The sequence below is a fragment of the Salmo trutta genome, chromosome 21 (assembly GCF_901001165.1).
Source record: "Salmo trutta chromosome 21, fSalTru1.1, whole genome shotgun sequence".
In the NCBI taxonomy this organism is placed as follows: Eukaryota; Metazoa; Chordata; class Actinopteri; order Salmoniformes; family Salmonidae; genus Salmo; species Salmo trutta.
Window position 1 is genome coordinate 10116897 of NC_042977.1, and position 18567 is coordinate 10135463.

The 18567-nt window shown below is 44.5% G+C and overlaps 1 long non-coding RNA gene across 1 annotated transcript; it reads right to left on the minus strand.

The window, feature by feature from the left end:
* Positions 1 to 109: 109 nt before the first annotated feature.
* LOC115156641 (uncharacterized) lies at positions 110 to 10361 on the minus strand. Its single transcript, XR_003868300.1, has 2 exons — positions 10054 to 10361; positions 110 to 451 (listed from the first exon to the last, which is right to left on the minus strand). It is a non-coding gene; the product is annotated as an uncharacterized LOC115156641 (long non-coding RNA).
* Between the last annotated feature and the right edge of the window lie 8206 nt (positions 10362 to 18567).

An 18567-nucleotide genomic window follows, 5' to 3' on the forward strand; every position in this document is an offset into this window, starting at 1 on the left:
GTTTGTTAAGACGCTCCCCAAACTTTACTGAAAGGGTAATGTCACGAGGTGGAAATATGACAGGTTCTTTTGGATCTGGGTTGAGCAGGTAGAAGCAGGAAACAAGGGACTAGTTTCACCATTTAATAAATAATAAGTAAAGGTTTACATGTTTACCTTTTCAGCAGTGGCCTTTCTCATGGCCCAGGAACATTTACAAACCATGCAATTCAAAATGGCACTAACAAACAAATCAAATTAACCAAAAGGCACAGGAAGTGGGGCAGTCCAGGAGGAAGATGTCCATCTTGTTTTTGTCAAAGTCACAAGAATCCAGTACTGAAGGCCCCTCGCCCGACGCCTCGAGTCCAGGATGGCTTGAACAGCATACACCGGGGCCCCCTCGATGTCCAGAGGGGGCGGAGGAACCTCCCGCACCTAAGCTTCCTGGAGTGGACCAGCCACCACCAGCCTGAGGAGAGACACATGGAACGAGTGTTTAATACAATAATCTGGGGGAAGCTGTAACCTGTAGCATACCTCGTTCAGTCTCCTCAGGACTTTAAATTGCCCCACAAACCACGGACCCAGCTTCCGGCAGGGCAGGCGGAGGGACAGGTTTCGGGTCAAGAGCCAGACCTGGTCCCTCGCTGCGGTGGCAGTCGGCGCTCGCTTTTTGCCGCCTCACGGCCCGTTGTAGGTGCACATGGGCGGCGTCCCAGGTCTCCTCTGAGCGCTTAAACCATTCGTCCACCGCAGGAGCTTCGATCTGGCTCTGATGCCAAGGTGCCTGAACCGGCTGATACCCCAGTACGCACTGGAAAGGAGAGAGGTTAGTGGAGGAGTGGTGGAGTGAGTTTTGGGCCATCTCTGCCCAGGGGATGAACGCCGCCCACTCCCCCAGCCAGTCCTGGCAATATGACCGCAGAAACCTACCCACATCCTGGTTTACTCTCTCCACCTGCCCCTTACTCTCGGGGTGAAACCCTGAGTTGAGGCTGACCGAGAACCCCAGACGTTCCATGAACGCTCTCCAGACCCTGGACGTGAACTGGGGACCCCGATCAGAAACTATGTCCTCAGGCACCCCGTAGTGCCGGAAGACGTGTGTGAGCAGTAGGGCCGTATGGAGACCGGGAAAAGGGAGGAGACGGCAGGACTTAGAAAACCGATCCACAACGACCAGGATAAGGGTGTTGCCCTGTGAGGGAGGAAGATCCAAAAGGAAGTCCACCGACAGGTGCAACCACGGCCTTTGTGGAACGGGTAGGGGTTGTAATTTCCCTCTGGGCAGGTGCCTGGAAGCCTTGCACTGGGCGCACACCGAGCAGGAGGAAACATAAACCCTCATGTCCTTGGCCAAGGTGGACCACCAGTACTTCCCACTAAGGCAACGCACCGTCCGACCGATGCCAGGATGACCAGAGGAGGGTGACGTATGGGCCCAATAGATCAGACGGTCGCGGACAGCAGACGGAACGTACAAGCGCCCAGCTGGACACTGGGGGGGAGTGGGCTCTGTGCGTAACGTCCGCTCGATGTTCGCATCCAGCTCCCACACCACCGGTGCCACCAGGAAAGAAGCCGGAAGTATGTTGACTGTGATCCATGGACCACTCCTCTGTGTCATACATCCGGGACAGTGCGTCTGCCTTAGCGTTCTGGGAACCTGGTCTGTAGGATAGAGTGAAAACAAAACGGGTAAAGAACATGGCCCACCTTGCCTGGCGAGGGTTCAGTCTCCTCGCCGCCCGGATGTACTCCAGATTGCGGTGGTCAGTCCAGATGAGAAAAGGTTGTTTAGCCCCCTCAAGCCAATGTCTCCACGCCTTCAGAGCCTTGACAACAGCCAACAGCTCCCGGTCCCCCACATCATAGTTTTGCTCCGCCGGGCTGAGTTTCTTCGAAAAGAAAGCACAGGGGCGGAGCTTTGGTGGCGTGCCCGAGCGCTGAGAGAGCACAGCTCCTATCCCAGCCTCGGACGCGTCCACCTCCACTATGAACGCAACAGAGCGATCCGGATGAGCCAGCACGGGAGCCGAAGGTAAACAGAGCCTTCAGGTGACCAAAAGCCCTGTCCGCCTCAGCCGACCACTGCAGCCGCACCGGTCCCCCCTTCAGCAGTGAGGTAATGGGAGCTGCTACCTGACCAAAACCCCGGATAAACCTTGTGTAGTAGTTGGCAAAACCTAGAAACCGCTGCACTTCCATTACCATGGTTGGAGTCGGCCAATTACGCATGGCTGAAATGTGGTCACTCTCCATCTCCACCCCTGAGGTTGAAATGCGGTACCCTAGGAAGGAGACGGACTGCTGGAAGAACAGGCATTTCTCAGCCTTGACGTACAGGTCATGCTCCAACAGTCGACCAAGCACCCTGCGCACCAGGGACACACGCTTGGCGCATGTAGCGGAGTATATCAGAATGTCATCGATATACACCACTACACCCTGCCCTTGCATGTCCTGGAAAATCTTGTCAACAAAGGCCTGGAAGACAGATGGAGCATTCATCAACCTGTACGGCATGACGAGGTACTCATAGTGCCCTGAGGTGGTACTAAATGCCATCTTCCACTCGTCCCTCTCCCGGATACACACCAGGTTGTAAGTGCTCCTGAGATCCAATTTTGTCTCAATCGCACTGGCGATGAGAGGCAACGGGTAGCTGTACCTCACAGTGATCTGATTTATACCTCGATAGTCAATACACGGGCGCAGACCCCCATCCTTCTTCTTCACAAAAAATAAACTCAAGGAGGCAGGTGAAGTGGAGGGCCGAATGTATCCCTGCCCCAGGGATTCGGAGACATATGATTCCATAGGCACCATCTCCTCCTGTGACAGAGGATACACGTGACTCCTGGGAAGTGCTGCGTCTACCAGGAGATTTATCGCACAATCCCCCCCCGTCGATGAGGTGGTAATTTAGTCGCCCTCTTCTTACAGAAGGCAAGATTGGCATATTCTGAGGGGATGCGCATGGTGGAGACCTGGTCTGGACTTTCCACTGTAGTCGCACCGATGGAAACCCCCACACACCTCCATGAGCACTCTCGTGACCACCCCTTGAGAGCCCTCTGTTGCCACGAAATAGTGGGGTCATGACAGGCCAACCAGGGTAAGCCCAGCACCACGGGAAACGCAGGAGAATCAATAAGGAAGAGACTGATTCTCTCCTTATGACCCTCCTGCGTAACATTTACATTTACATTTTTAGTCATTTAGCAGACGCTCTTATCCAGAGCGACTTACAGTAGTGAATGCATACATTTCATTTCATGCATTTTTTTTTGTACTGGCCCCCCGTGGCAATCGAACCCACAACCCTGGCGTTGCACAGACCATGCTAGCATTGCAAACACCACGCTCTACCAACTGAGCCACAGGGAAGACTATGTCTAGTGGAGCGGTCACCTCCCTAATCAGCGCTGACCCTAATGGTTGACTATCTAGGGCATGCACAGGGAAGGGCATATCCACAGGAACAAGGGGGATCCCTAAACTATGGGCAAATGAACGGTCAATAAAATTCCCAGCTGCGCCTGAATCTACTAGCGCCTTATGCTGGGAATGCGGGGAAAACTCAGGAAATGAAATAAACACATACATGTGAGCAACAGCGGGCTCTGGGTGAGCCTGGTGCTGACTCACCTGGGGTGACACGATAGTGCCCTGCCTGCTGCCTCGACTCCCTGAGGAACCCCCCCAGCACCGACCAGCAGTGTGTCCTCTGCGGTCACAGATGGTGCAGGGATTGGCCCCTCCTCCGGTTGCCCTAAGTGCAGCACCTCCCAGCTCCATGGGCGTCGGAGTGGAGGTGCTGGGGGATGGAACTGACAGGCCCCGATCCGGACGTCCGCGGGCAGTCAGCAGGTTGTCCAGCGGATGGACAGGTCCACCAGCTGGTCCAATAGGAGGGTGGTGTCTCGGCAGGCCAACTCCCGACGGACGTCCTCACGCAGACTGCACCGGTAGTGATCGATCAGGGCCCTGTCGTTCCATCCCGCGCTGGAGGCCAGGGTCCGGAAGTCCAAGGCGAAATCCTGCGCGCTCCTCGTCCCCTGCCTCAGGTGGAACAGACGTTCACCCGCCGCTCGACCCTCAGGCGGGTGGTCGTATTCCTATGGGAAGAGAAGTCATTGCAAACTTTTTGATGTAAACACCTTCTTTTCACTGTTAAGGGTTAATGCCACATGGTCAAGGTTAGGCTTGCACAGATCGGGAGGACCTCAGGAACGTTCCTGAGGTCGAATTGTGCTTCTAACCCTAACGGTTCTCTCGCTGTCACCCAAAAGCACTTGAAATTTAGGGCCAGGCTTCATTTTGGGCCTACTTTTCTTCAAGGTTGCTGCGCTCAGACCGAGCTAGCTACGGTCAAGCGGGGCATCTCGTTGAACTCGGCACAGCCTCGAGATAATGGTAATGCCATTGCAGGCTCTGTGTGTCTTTAAGCACCGCACTGTGTCACTCCATCCTTGCTGTGTGTGTGTGTGTGTGTGTGTGTGTGTGTGTGTGTGTGAGAGAGAGAGCTTTTATTTGACATCTGTTTGGAGAAATGACTGATTTACAGTTCATGAGGGTTGCCTAATCACACATATGAAGTTGTGGAAAGATCTGACCTTTTTAACCCTTCGAAACAGCCCCTATGACACCATTTTAAGGCACTTCTGGTTGACACAGGAAGCTGAAAGTGAAAACATATCCTCCTTGAGTTAGGCTCTTATAGAATATTGAGTTTTAAGTCTTTACATTAATAACTGACTTAAGTACAGAGGGTTGAAGGAGTGTGTGTTGTTTCAGAAAATCACAGAAATCTCACAGAGCTCCGAAACCCGCCTTAACGGTTTCATCTGAACACGCTGCAACTGGATCTGTAACTTTTTTGGGAAAAACATATATTTTTTTAATATCCCCAATTTTACATTGTACGATTTCTCTTAAATGACAATAGATAAATGTCTGGTTCTTTTTTTCCTGACACCATAGGCTCATGTACTTTGACGTGAAGCGGTCAAATTAGCGCTCTATTTTATTTTTTGACCTTTAATCCCAGAAAAATGGCCTTAACTCAAAAGGCGTTGAGGCCTCGACTCCATCTTGTTCAGGGCCAACTGCCCATTATGCCAAACCAATGCTCACCAAGTTTCAACTTCGAAGTCTTTTCCGTTTAGGAGAAAAGGCCACGTCGTGATTGGTGATGTTTGTTACATTTGCAATATGATTCCATTCGCCCTCCTGTGGTATAATCCGGGACAGGTGAGAAATGATCAAAATGTAAAAATTTTATAAAACGGAAACCGAATGTCCGAGAGACTCCGTTCGATGACTTCCCGGAAGATCCGGTGCACGGCCCGACGCCATCCGCGAATTTAACAAACATTCGCGGACGTCTAGTAAGGGACCGTACATTTGCAATATGGACTTACTCACTAATCATACAGCAAATGCCAAAATGTTCCCTTCATGTATGTAAGGGTCCTGTGTGTAGCTGGTGTAGAGAGTCAGGCGTAGGACAGCAGATATGAGTAATCAACTTACTTTACTCAAAAAGACAAATTTACAAAGTAACATCACGAGCCCACAAAGACGGACCGAATTACAATAAACAATCACTCACAAACACAACATGGGGAACAGAGGGTTAAATAATAAACAAGTAATTGGTTGAGTGAAGCCAGGTGTGTAAGACAAACACAGAACAAATGGAAAATGAAAAGTGGATCGGCGGTGGCTAGGAAGCCGGTGACGTCGACCGCCGAACGCCGCCCAAACAAGGAGAGGGACCGACTTCGGCGGAAGACGTGACAGATAACATATTAACCTCTTATGGCTAGGGGGCAGTATTTTCACGGCTGGATAAAAAACGTACCCGATTTAATCTGATTATTAGTCCTGCCCAGAAACTAGAATATGCATATAATTATTAGCTTTGGAGAGAAAACACTCCACAGTTTCTGAAACTGTTTGAATGGTGTCTGTGAGTATAACAGAACTCCTATGGCAGGCAAAAACCTGAGATGCTTCTGTTCAGGAAGTACCCTGTCAGACCTTTTATTTTCTTTGTTTGACATCTCTTCCAAAAACTAAGGATCTCTGCTGTTACGTGACACTTCCCACATCTCCAATGGAGTCTCAGAGCCCGGGAAAAACAGGAATGACGTAACTCAAAGCCCTGGCTGAAACAAAGGAGAGCAAAAGCTAAGTGGTCACTCAGTGGACTAAGCCTTACGCTCGCGACCCGCCCCGCCCCCGGCTTTCGGTTTTTCCCTCAGTATACAGACAGGCAGATTCCCGGTCGGAATATTATCGCTTTTCTACGAGATAAATTGCATAAAAATTGGTTTTAAACAGCGGTTGACATGCTTCGAAGTACGGTAATGGAATATTTAGAATTTTTTTGTCACATTCTGCGTCATGCTCGTGGCCGAGATTTAGCGTTGGGATAGTGTCTAGAACGCACGAACAAAACGTCTTGATGGAACATAACGATGGATTATTTGGGACCAAACCTACATTTGTTATTGAAGTAGAAGTCCTGGGACTGCATTCTGACGAAGAACAAGCAAGGTAAGAACATTTTTCTTATAGGAAATGTGATTTTGGTGAAGGCTAAACTGGTTGGGTGTCTAAATAGCTAGCCCGTGATGGCTGGGCTATGTACTTAGATTATTGCAAAATGTGCTTCATCCAAAAAGCTATTTTAAAATCGGACATATCGAGTGCATAGAGGAGTTCTGTATCTATAATTCTTAAAATTAATTGTTATGCTTTTTGTGAACGTTTATCGTGAGTAATTTAGTAAAATCACCGGAAGTGTTCGGTGGGAATGCTAGTTCTGAACGTCACATGCTAATGTAAAAAGCTGGTTTTTGATATAAATATGAACTTGATTGAACAGACATGCATGTATTGTATAACATAATGTCCTAGGTGTGTCATCTGATGAAGATCATAAAAGGTTAGTGCTGCATTTAGCTATGGTTTGGGTTTATGTGACATGATATGCTAGCTTGAAAAATAGGTGTCTGATTATTTCTGGCTGGGTACTCTGCTGACATAATCTAATGTTTTGCTTTCGCTGTAAAGCCTTTTTGAAATCGGACAGTGTGGTTAGATAAAGGAGAGTCTTGTCTTTAAATAGCTGTAAAATAGTCATATGTTTGAAAAATTGAAGTTTTCGGATTTTAGAGGAGTTTGTATTTCGCGCCCCGCCCATCATTGGCTATTGGAGCAGACGTTCCGCTAGCGGAACGTGTAAATGTAAGAGGTTTAAGGTGAAAACTAAACCAAAAATCGGACATTTACATTTTCCATTGGAATTTGGTTTCACTTTTAGATCAGGGATAGGCAACATTGATGGGGTGGGGGCCACAAAAAAATGAGGGGCCACGGTGGATCGCGGGTCTGCATACCCACACATGCTGTCAGAGCACTAGCGAGCAAAACATTTTAGCAGCACTTCACTTGACAGCGGAGAGTAAAAATATACGTTTTAGAGTTTCCTTAAATTCTGCACATGTTGCCACGGGGCGTAGAGAAAATGTTCTACACATTTCACCAACTACGAACTCTCACACAAAAATACACACACAGTTGATAAGAAAGATAGCACCGACAGAGATGGTCACCTCGCTTCAGATCCTTAGAAAACTATGCAGTTTTGTTTTTCAATGTATTATTTCTTACATTGTTTGCCCAGAAAATCTCAAGTGTTATTACATACAGCCGGGAAGAACTATTGGATATAAAAGCGATGTCAACTTACCACGTCTTTCCCAAAGGGGATCCTATGTTCGAACCTCCACCCTGGACATGCGATCTTATCCCAGAGGCCGACCCAAAATAAAGCGGTCGCCGCAGGAGAGGCAGATGGAGTGGTCTACTGGTCAGACTCAGAAGGCGAGCACACCATCCACCACTTCTGAGCATATTACTCGCCAATGTCCAATCTCTAGATAACAAGGTGGACGAAATTAGGGCACGAGTTGCCTTCCAGAGAGACATCAGAGATTGTAACGTTCTCTGTTTCACGGAAACATGGCTCACTCGGGATATGTTGTCAGAGTCGGTACAGCCATCCGGTTTCTTCAACACAGCTCATCACCCTGAACACACCATCCCCACTCTCAAACATGGTGGTGGCAGCATCATGGTTTGGGCCTGCTTTTCTTCAGCAGGGGCAGGGAAGATGGTTAAAATTGATGGGAAGATGGATGGAGCCAAATACAGGACCATTGTGGAAGAAAACCTGATGGAGTCTGCAAAAGACCTGAGACTGGGACGGAGATTTGTCTTCCAACAAGACAATGATCTAAAACATAAAGCAAAATCTACAATGGAATGGTTCACAAATAAACATATCCAGGTGTTAGAATGGCCAAGTCAAAGTCTAGACCTGAATCCAATCGAGAATCTGTGGAAAGAACTGAAAACTGCTGTTCACAAACCCTCTCCATCCAACCTCACTGAGCTTGAGCTGTTTTGCAAGGAGGAATGGGCAAAAATGTCAGTCTCTCGATGTGCAAAACTGATAGAGACATACCCCAAGCGACTTACAGCTGTAATCGCAGCAAAAGGTGGCGCTACAAAGTGTTAACTTAAGGGGGCTGAATAATTTTGCACGCCCAATTTTTCAGTTTTTTATTTGTTAAAAAAGTTTGAAATATACAATAAATTTCGTTCCACTTCATGATTGTGTCCCACTTGTTGTTGATTCTTCACAAAAAATTACAGTTTTATATCTTTATGTTTGAAGCCTGAAATGTGGCAAAAGGTCGAAAAGTTCAAGGGGGCCGAATACTTTCGCAAGGCACTGTATGTACTTAAATGTATCAATTGACCAATTTGGCACATTTGGGCAGACTTGATACAAAATATTGTCCAGTATTGCAATGCTTCACTGGATCAATCTGAAACTTTGCGCACACACTGCTTTGCAAAATCTAAATTGCACCTAAACTGCAATATTATATTGTGGCCTTTCTCTTGCATTTTAAAGATTATGAAAAAAATAAATGGTGAAAACCCATGTTTCTTTTGTTTGTATTATCTTTTACTAGATCTAATGTGTTATATTCTCCTACATTAATTTCACATTTCCACAAACTTCAAAGTGTTTCCTTTCAAATGGTATCAAGAATATGCACATCCTTGCTTCAGGTCCTGAGCTACAGGCAGTTAGATTTGGGTATGTAATTTTAGGCGAAAATATTTAAAAAAAGGGTCCGATCCTTAAGAGGTTGATAGTTGAAAATGCTATGCATAAAGAGATATCAGAAATTGTAAGCCTTGTTATAAGACATTATAAAGGATCCTACATGCTTAAAACAAGTTATAAAACATTACAGCTGGATACTTTAAGTTAAGTGTTACCAGCAGAGGATTTTAGTGAAAAAGAATCTCACTTTACAGTGCCTGTTTGTCACCTCCTAAACCAGTTTCCTGTTTCGTGTAGTCTGGTTTGGTTGTTGATTGAGGACGTGGGACAAAACCACATCACATCATGACAACCCGTCATAATTTCCTTGTTTAGACAATGCTGTATATTAATAACTAGATTCTCCAAAGATAACTAGGTTATGTGACAGTCAGAAGCCTTATGACAGTCATGTCAGTGTTTCTATCTCGTCAGAGGAACAAGATGCATATCTGTTATAGCGGTTTGTGTAAACAACATACAAGCTAATAATAAACAGTTCAAAAAATTCCTATAAAAACTACTGTTTAATACTTATTAAAGCATAACTGAATGTAAAGTGTTAACAAAAACATTTTCCTTTTCATGAAAGAACAACCCAAAGTGACAAAGCAAGATCCCTTGTATTGCTTATACACAATACACTGGTTCAGTCCATGCACACGCAAATGGAACTCAATTGGACACCTGTGCATATTTATGACCTATCTATGACGTCTATAGTCTCAATGTATCACTATATCTATTGTCTGGTTCAAAACAAAACCTCAGACCAAATCAAGAATACATTGCATCAGTCCAAGTCATGAGACGAAAACTCTTTGCTAATCACATTGGAATCTATAGACAAACATTGTGATTCTAGGTTAACTTACCACATGCGAGTAGCACACAAAGCATAAGGGAAGCCTTGTACAGTATGTCAAACCAAAGAAAGGTGAAAATGCTTGCTTCATTGAAGGAAAACAATGTGAGCGTTTCCAATGATTGTAATATGTTTTGATCAGCAGGTTCTCACTTCCTCTGCGTCAGAGACACAAATTATATTTTTTCTTACATAGCCATTGACTACACAACTATCTACCTACGGTATATGAACAGTAACCTACTTTTTAATGTTCCGCATTTGTAAAAACTGAAAAAAAGGAAAGTCAGGCCCTTCAGAACATGAGGACAAAGGAAGGAATGTCTATGTTTTGGCTACATTTCTGGGCCTGTATTCACAAAGAGTCTCAGACCAGTGCTGAACTAGGATCAGTTTTGGCTTTTAAATCATAATGAATAGGAGAGAGGACCTGATCCTAGACATGCACTTCTACTCTGATACACTTTGTGAATACGGGCCCTGGTGTTAGACTATTCTAAGGCTGACTACACTTACTGTTGGCTATAATCTTTGTAAATTATTTTGTCAGTATAACCTCTGAATATCTGAGGCGTCTCACATAATTATTCTTTGTATCACTGTATGAATATGCTGCTCTATGCAAATATACTTTTTCCATTCCCTGAGCTTATACAGTAGTTACCCAATGCAAATTCAAAACAACGAATCCTCTATGCTGAGTTGGTGGATTTACTAGTTTGACGTCCACACACAGAGCCCATAGATACTTGACTGGTTTTCCACACAACAACATTACATCATGCAAGGCCAAACAAAACAAGACAAACAGGACAAGACGATGGCTAAAATAGATCGGTACACAGACTACCACTCCAATTTCTCTGTGACACTCATTTACTGTACCACATGACCCAATAAACACAAATCTCAGGCAGTCACACAGTTTCCTGTAGCATCACAATAATGTTAGGGTTGAGGCCACGATTTTCCATCAGAGGACAATAGACAATTAAGTTATTTCAGCAATATGGCATGAGAACCCAGGGATTATTGTGTGATAACTGTTCTTAGGCCAGAGGTGAAGCCAAGGTACAGGTAACAGCCCTTAGGAGGGAATTATCACATGATCATTCTCGGATTTGAGGTCTTTATTGCTTTTATAAAACAGTTGCCAACAATTCTTTTTAAAAGATGAACATGTTTTTAATAATTTTTGTATCCTTCCACCGAACGATATAGTCCAGGCAAAAGCCAGCTGTTAATTCTGAGGTTCTGAAGTTGCTAACCAAACAGGCTGGTTGTTAATTATATTCTCATGTTTTACCCAGTTGTTCATTCTATTCATTCCACGTTGCTATGCTAAACAAATCACACACATGTAGCTAGCTAACAGAGGTTCAATGATTACAAGAGAGACAATAACTGATTTAATAAATAATTTATAAATAGGGAACAACCAGCTGATTGAGTCAAGTCAATAAGATAGTTAAGGGCAGTTAGCTACGCTGTTACTTCTCCTTCGCTAGCTAGCTAACCAACTACAGCTAACACACAATCACATCAAGGAGTTGAAATGATAGCAAACTATGTGCATTTTTGTTTGTTTTACCGTCTTTTTTTCTATTGCCAATTATAATGATTATAATGATCCTAATAAATTCATTTGAATGAATGAATGAAATTCCCTTACATTGATGATGATTTTTTGCAAATCCAAATCAGTTTTCCACGTTCTGTCATCATAACATTGATTTTTTGGGGGTTGAAATGACGTGGAAACAATGTTTTTGCCCAGTGAGCTGTTGCACAGGTAGGATAGGCACATAAAAAGGCTTATATTAACCCCCGCTGTACCAAACCAAATGTTAGGCTAGTAGCATGGGGAAATATTGTCTAGACGCTTTTTTCCAGGAGAGATGAAGTTGATCAATTGACTGGCTGGGCTTTGGAAAAGTGGATGTGCATTGATAAATCAAATCAAATCAAAATCAAATCAATTTTTATTTGTCACATGCGGCGAATACAAGTGAAATGCTTACTTACAAGCCCTTAACCAACAATGCAGTTATAAGAACATATAAGTGTTAAGAAAGTATTTAGTAAATAAATTAAAAATAACAAAATAACAAATAATTAAAGAGTAACAATAAAATAACAGTAATGAGGCTATACAGTGGCTTGCAGAAGTATTCACCCCTCTTGGTATTTTTCCTATTTTGTTGCCTTACAACCTGGAATGAATATTGATTTTTGTGGGGTTTGTATCATTTGATTTAAACAACATGCCTACCACTTTGAAGATGCTAAATATCTTTTTTGTGAAACAAACAAGAAATAAGACAAAAAAACAGAACTTGAGCATGCATAACTCTTCACCCCCCAAAGTCAATACTTAGCAGCAATTACAGCTGTAAGTCTCTTGGGGTATGTCTCTAAAAGCTTAGCACATCGAGCCACTGGGATTTTTACCCATTCTTCAAGGTTAAACTGCTCCAGCTCCTTCAAGTTGGATGGGTTCTGCTGGGGTATAGCAATCTTTAAATCATACCACAGATTCTCAATTGGATTGAGGTCTGGGCTTTGACTAGGTCATTCCAAGACATTTAAATGTTTCCCCTTAAACCCTTTGAGTGTTCCATTAGCAGTATCCTTAGGGTCATTGTCCTGCTGGAAGGTGTACCTCAGTCTCAAATCTCTGGAAGACAAACAGTTTTCCCTCAAGAATTTCCATGTATTTAGCACCATCCATAAGTCTTAAATTCTGACCAGTTTCCCAGTCCCTGCCGATGAAAAACATCCCCACAGCATAATGCTGCCACCCCCATGCTTCACTGTGGGGAGGGTGTTCTCAGGGTGATGAGAGGTGTTGGGTTTGTGCCAGACATAGCGTTTTCCTTGATGGCCAAAAAGCTCAATTTTATCATCTGACCAGAGTATCTTCTTCCATATGTTTGGGCTTTTGGCTTTTGGCAAACACCAAACCTGTTTGCTTATTTTTTTCTTTAAGCAATGTATTTTTTCTGGCCACTCTTCCATAAAGCCCAGCTCTGTGGAGTGTACGGCTTAAAGTGATCCTATGGACATATGCTCCAATCTCCGCTGTGGAGCTTTGCAGCTCCTTCAGGGTTATCTTTGGTCTCTTTGTTGCCTCTCTGATTAATGCCCTCCTTGCCTGGTCTGTGAGTTTTGGTGGGCGGCCCTCTCTTGGCAGCTTTGTTGTGGTGCCATATTCTTTCATTTTTTTATAATGGATTTAGTGGTGCTCCATGGGATGTTAAAAGTTTCAGATATTCTTTTATAACCCAACCCTGATTTGTACTTCTCCACAACTTTGTCCCTGACCTGTTTGGCGAGCTCCTTGGTCTTCATGGTGCCGCTTGCTTGATGGTGGCCCTTGCTTAGTGGTGTTGCAAACTCTGGGGCCTTTCAGAACAGGTGTATATATACTGAGATCATGTGACAGATCATGTGACACTTAAATAAAGTCCACCTTTGTGCAATCTAACTAATTATGTGTTGCACCAGATCTTATTTTGGGGCTTCATAGCAAAGGGGGTGAATACATATGCACACACCACTTTAAAAAATTTTTTTTTAATGATTTTTGGAAACAAGTCATTTTTTTCATTTCACCAATTTTGACTATTTTGTGTATGTCTATTACGTGAAATCCAAATCAATTTAATAAATTACAGGTTGTAATGCAACAAAATAGGAAAAACACCAAGGGGATGAATACTTTTGCAAGGCCCTGTATACAGGGGGTACCGGTACAGAGTCAATGTGCGGGGGCACAGGTTAGTCGAGGTAATTGAGGTAATATGTACATGTAGGTAGAGGTAAAGTGACTATGCATAGATAATAAACAGAGAGTAGCAGCAGCGTAAAAATGGGGGGGTAGGTAATGTTAACAGGCATTACCCGTGGATGCGGGGAGTGCGGTGCTATAACTCCTTGCTATAAACCAGTCAGCATCCAGGATCCAAACAACCCATTTTTGTGCTCGGACATTCACGGACGTGTATACAGTATGTCCAGAAACGGTTCAGTAAATCCCCACAAACCACCACACACGCCAGTGCACACCTTTAACATCTCCAACCCCGTCCGCCCGTCTCTCCCATAAATGTCAGTAAATGGCTGTGAACTTGCTCACGGTTGTGCATGCTTATTCACCCCACTGAATGCTAATCAAATCAAATCAAAGTTTATTTGTCACGTGCGCCGAATACAACAGGTGTAGACCTTACAGTGAAATGCTTACTTACAGGCTCTAACCAACAGTGCAAAAAAGGTATTAGGTGAACAATAGGTAAGTAAAGAAATAAAAACATTAGTAAAAAGACAGTGAGAAATAACAGTTAACGAAGCTAGAACAGTCGCGAGGATATATACAGGCACCAGTTAGTCGGGCTGATTGAGGTAGTATGTACATGTAGATATGGTTAAAGTGACTATGCATATATGATAAACAGAGAGTAGCAGTAGCGTAAAAGAGGGGTTGGCGGGTGGTGGGTGGCGGGACACAATGCAGATAGCCCGGTTAGCCAATGTTTGAGGGTACTGGTTAGTCGGGCCAATTGAGGTAGTATGTACATGAATGTATAGTTAAAGTGACTATGCATATATGAGAGTAGAGAGAGAGTAGCAGCAGCATAAAAGAGGGGTTGGGGGGCACACAATGCAAATAGTCCGGGTAGGCATTTGATTACCTGCTCAGGAGTCTTATGGCTTGGGGGTAAAAACTGTTGAGAAGCCTTTTTGTCCTTGACTTGGCACTCTGGTACCGCTTGCCATGCGGCAGTAGAGAGAACAGTCTATGACTGTTGTGACTGGGGTCTTTGACAATTTTTAGGGCCTTCCTCTGACACTGCCTGGTGTAGAGGTCCTGGATGGCAGGCAGCTTAGCCCCAGTGATGTACTGGGCCGTACGCACTACCCTCTGTATTGCCCTGCGGTCGGAGGCAGAGCAATTGCCGTACCAGGCAGTGATGTAACCAGTCAGGATGCTCTCGATGTTGCAGCTGTAGAACCTATTGAGGATCTGAGGACCCATGCCAAATCTTTTTAGTTTCCTGAGGGGGAATAGACTTTGTTGTGCCCTCTTCACAACTGTCTTGGTGTGTTTGGACTATTCTAGTTTGTTGGTGATTTGGACACCAAGGAACTTGAAGCTCTCAACCAGCTCCACTATAGCCCCATCGATGAGAATGGGGGGCGTGCTCGGTCCTCCTTTTCCTGTAGTCTACAATCATCTCCTTAGTCTTGGTTACATTGAGGGATAGGTTGTTATTCTGGCACCACCTGGCCAGGTCTCTGACCTCCTCCCTGTAGGCTGTCTCGTCGTTGTCGGTAATCAGGCCTACCACTGTTGTGTCATCAGCAAACTTAATGATGGTGTTGGAGTCGTGGCTGGCCATGCAGTCGTGGGTGAACAGGGAGTATAGGAGGGGACTGAGCACGCACCCCTGAGGGGCTCCAGTGTTGAGGATCAGCGTTGCAGATGTGTTGCTACCTACCCTCACCACCTGGGGGCGGCCCGTCAGGAAGTCCAGGATCCATTTGCAGAGGGAGGTGTTTAGTCCCAGGATCCTTAACTTAGTGATGAGCTTTGAGGGTACTATGGTGTTGAACGCTGAGCTGTAGTCAAGGAATAGCATTCTCACATAGGTGTTCCTTTTGTCCAGGTGGGAAAGGGCAGTGTGGAGTGCAATAGAGATTGCATCATCTGTGGATCTGTTTGGGCGTTATGCAAATTGGAGTGGGTCTAGGGTTTCTGGGGTAATGTTGTTGATGTGTGCCATTACCAGCCTTTCAAAGCACTTCATGGCTACGGACGTGAGTGCTACGGGTCTGTAGTCATTTAGGCAGGTTGCCTTCATGTTCTTGGGCACAGGGACTATGGTGATCTGCTTGAAACATGTTGGTATTACAGACTCAATCAGGGACATGTTGAAAATGTCAGTGAAGACACCTGCCAGTTGGTCAGCACATGCCCGGAGCACTCGTCCTGGTAATCCATCTGGCCCCGCAGCCTTGTGAATGTTGACCTGTTTAAAGGTCTTACTCACGTCGGCTATGGAGAGCGTGATCAAACAGTCGTCCGGAACAGCTAATGCTCTCATGCATGCCTCAGTGTTGCTTGCCTCGAAGCGAGCATAGAAGTGATTTAGCTCATCTGGTAAGATCGTGTCACTGGGCAGCTCGCGGCTTTGCTTCCCTTTGTAGTCTGTAATAGTTTGCAAGCCCTGCCACATAAGACAAGCGTTGGAGCCGGTGTAGTACGATTTAATCTTAGCAATGTATTGACGCTTTGCCTTTTTGATGGTTCATTGGAAGGCATAGCAGGATTTCTTATAAGCTTCCGGGTTAGAGTCCCGCACTTTGGAAGCGTTGGCTCTACCCTTTAGCTCAGTGCAAATGTTGCCTGTAATCCATTGCTTCTGGTTGGAGTATGTACGTACAGTGACGGTGGGGACGACGTCCTCGATGCACTTATTGATAAAGCCAGTGACTGGTGTGGTGTACTCCTCAATGCCATCGGAAGAATCAGGGAACATGTTCCAGTCTGTGCTAGCAAAACAGTCCTGTAGTTTAGCATCTGCTTCACCTGACCACTTTTTTATAGACCGAGTCACTGGTGCTTCCTGCTTTAATTTTTGCTTGGAAGCAGGAATCAGGAGGATAGAATTGTGGTCGGATTTACCAAATGGAGGGCGAGGGAGAGCTTTGTACGCGTCTCTGTGTGTGGCATACAGGTGATCTAGAATTGTTTTCCCTCTGGTTGCACATTTAACATGTTGATAGAAATGACGTAGAACTGATTTAAGTTTCCCTGCATTAAAGTCTTCGGCCACTAGGAGCGCCGCCTCTGGTTGAGCGGTTTCCTGTTTGCTTATTTCCTTATACAGCTGACTGAGTGCGGTCTTAGTGCCAGCATACGGCTGTGGTGGTAAATAAACAGCCACAAAAAGTATAGCTGAAAACTCTCTAGGCAAATAGTGTGGTCTGCATTTTATCACAAGATACTCTACTTCAGGCGAGGAAAATCTAGAGACTTCCTTAGATTTCGTGCACCAGCTGTTGTTTACTCCGTCTTACCGGAGTGTGCTGTTCTATCTTGCCGGTGCAGCGTATATCCCACTAGCTGAATATCCATGTCATCATTCAGCCACAATTCCGTGAAACATAAGATATTACAGTTTTTGATGTCCCGTTCGTGATCGTACCTCATCTAATTTGTTGTCCAATGATTGCACATTGGCGAGTAATATTGACTGTAACGGCAGCTTTCCCACTCGCCTTCTGTGGATCCTTACGAGGCACTAATGCTAGTCATTGCAAGCTTGCCTTAGTGACTGTCACTGATATATTAAAAACACAATTAATTATTCAATGAAGGAATGAATAAATTACTTTTAATTATTTGTATTAATATTATACATTAGGGTTCCTACACCTTTTCAGAAATAAAATTCAAGCATCACTATCAAGGTTTTTCCAGCACCTCAAGACATCACTATACTAAAACAACTGTTAGTTCCTTGAATAAAACACAGAAATACACTTCTTGAAGGATGACAATTAACCTCTCTGGGAAATGTGGGATGCTAGCATCCCACCCGCGGGACACCCTATTCAACAGCCAGTGAAATAGCAGGGCGCCAAATTCAAAACAACAAAAATCTCATAATTCAAATTTCTCAAACTATACAACTATTTTACACCATTTTAAGGATGAACTTCTCGTTAATCCAACCACATTGTCCGATTTCAAAAAGGCTTTATGCCGAAAGCATAGCATTAGATTATGTTAGGACAGCGCCGAGACAAGAAAAACCAGACAGCCATTTTCCAAGCAAGGAGAGGCGTCACAAAAACCAGAAATACAGCTAAAATGAATCACTAACCTTTGATGATCTTCATCAGATGGCACTCATAGGACTTCATGTTACACAATACATGTATGTTTTGCTCGATAAATGTCACGTCCTGACCAGCAGAGGGAGGTATTGTATTAGTTTTGGTCAGGACGTGGCAGGTTTTTTGTGGGTTATATGTTGTGTTGGTGATTAGGACTCCCGATTGAAGGCAGGTGTGTTGAGTTGCCTTTGATTGGGAGTCCTATATAGGTGTGTGTGTTTTTCTTTGGGGTTGTGGGTAGTTGTTCTTGCACTGCGTTTTTGTATGCCTGTAAGACTGTTCCTGTCGTGTGTATTGTTTTTTTTCTAGTGGATGCTTTACTCCTTTTTTTAAATTAAAATATGAGTATCCATATTCCTGCTGCAGTTTGGTCTATTCAACACGGCTCTTTTTGTGACAATAAAGTTCATATTTATATCCAAAAACCCCATTTTACATTGGCGTGTAAAGTTCAGAAATGTTTTGCCTCCCAAAACTTCCGGTGAATGAGCACATCAATTTACAGAAATACTCATCATAAACGTTGATAAAATATTAAACTGTTATTCAAAGAATTATAGATACACTTCTCCTTAATGCAACCGAAAAGTCAAAAAAGTTATATTACAGACGATGTATA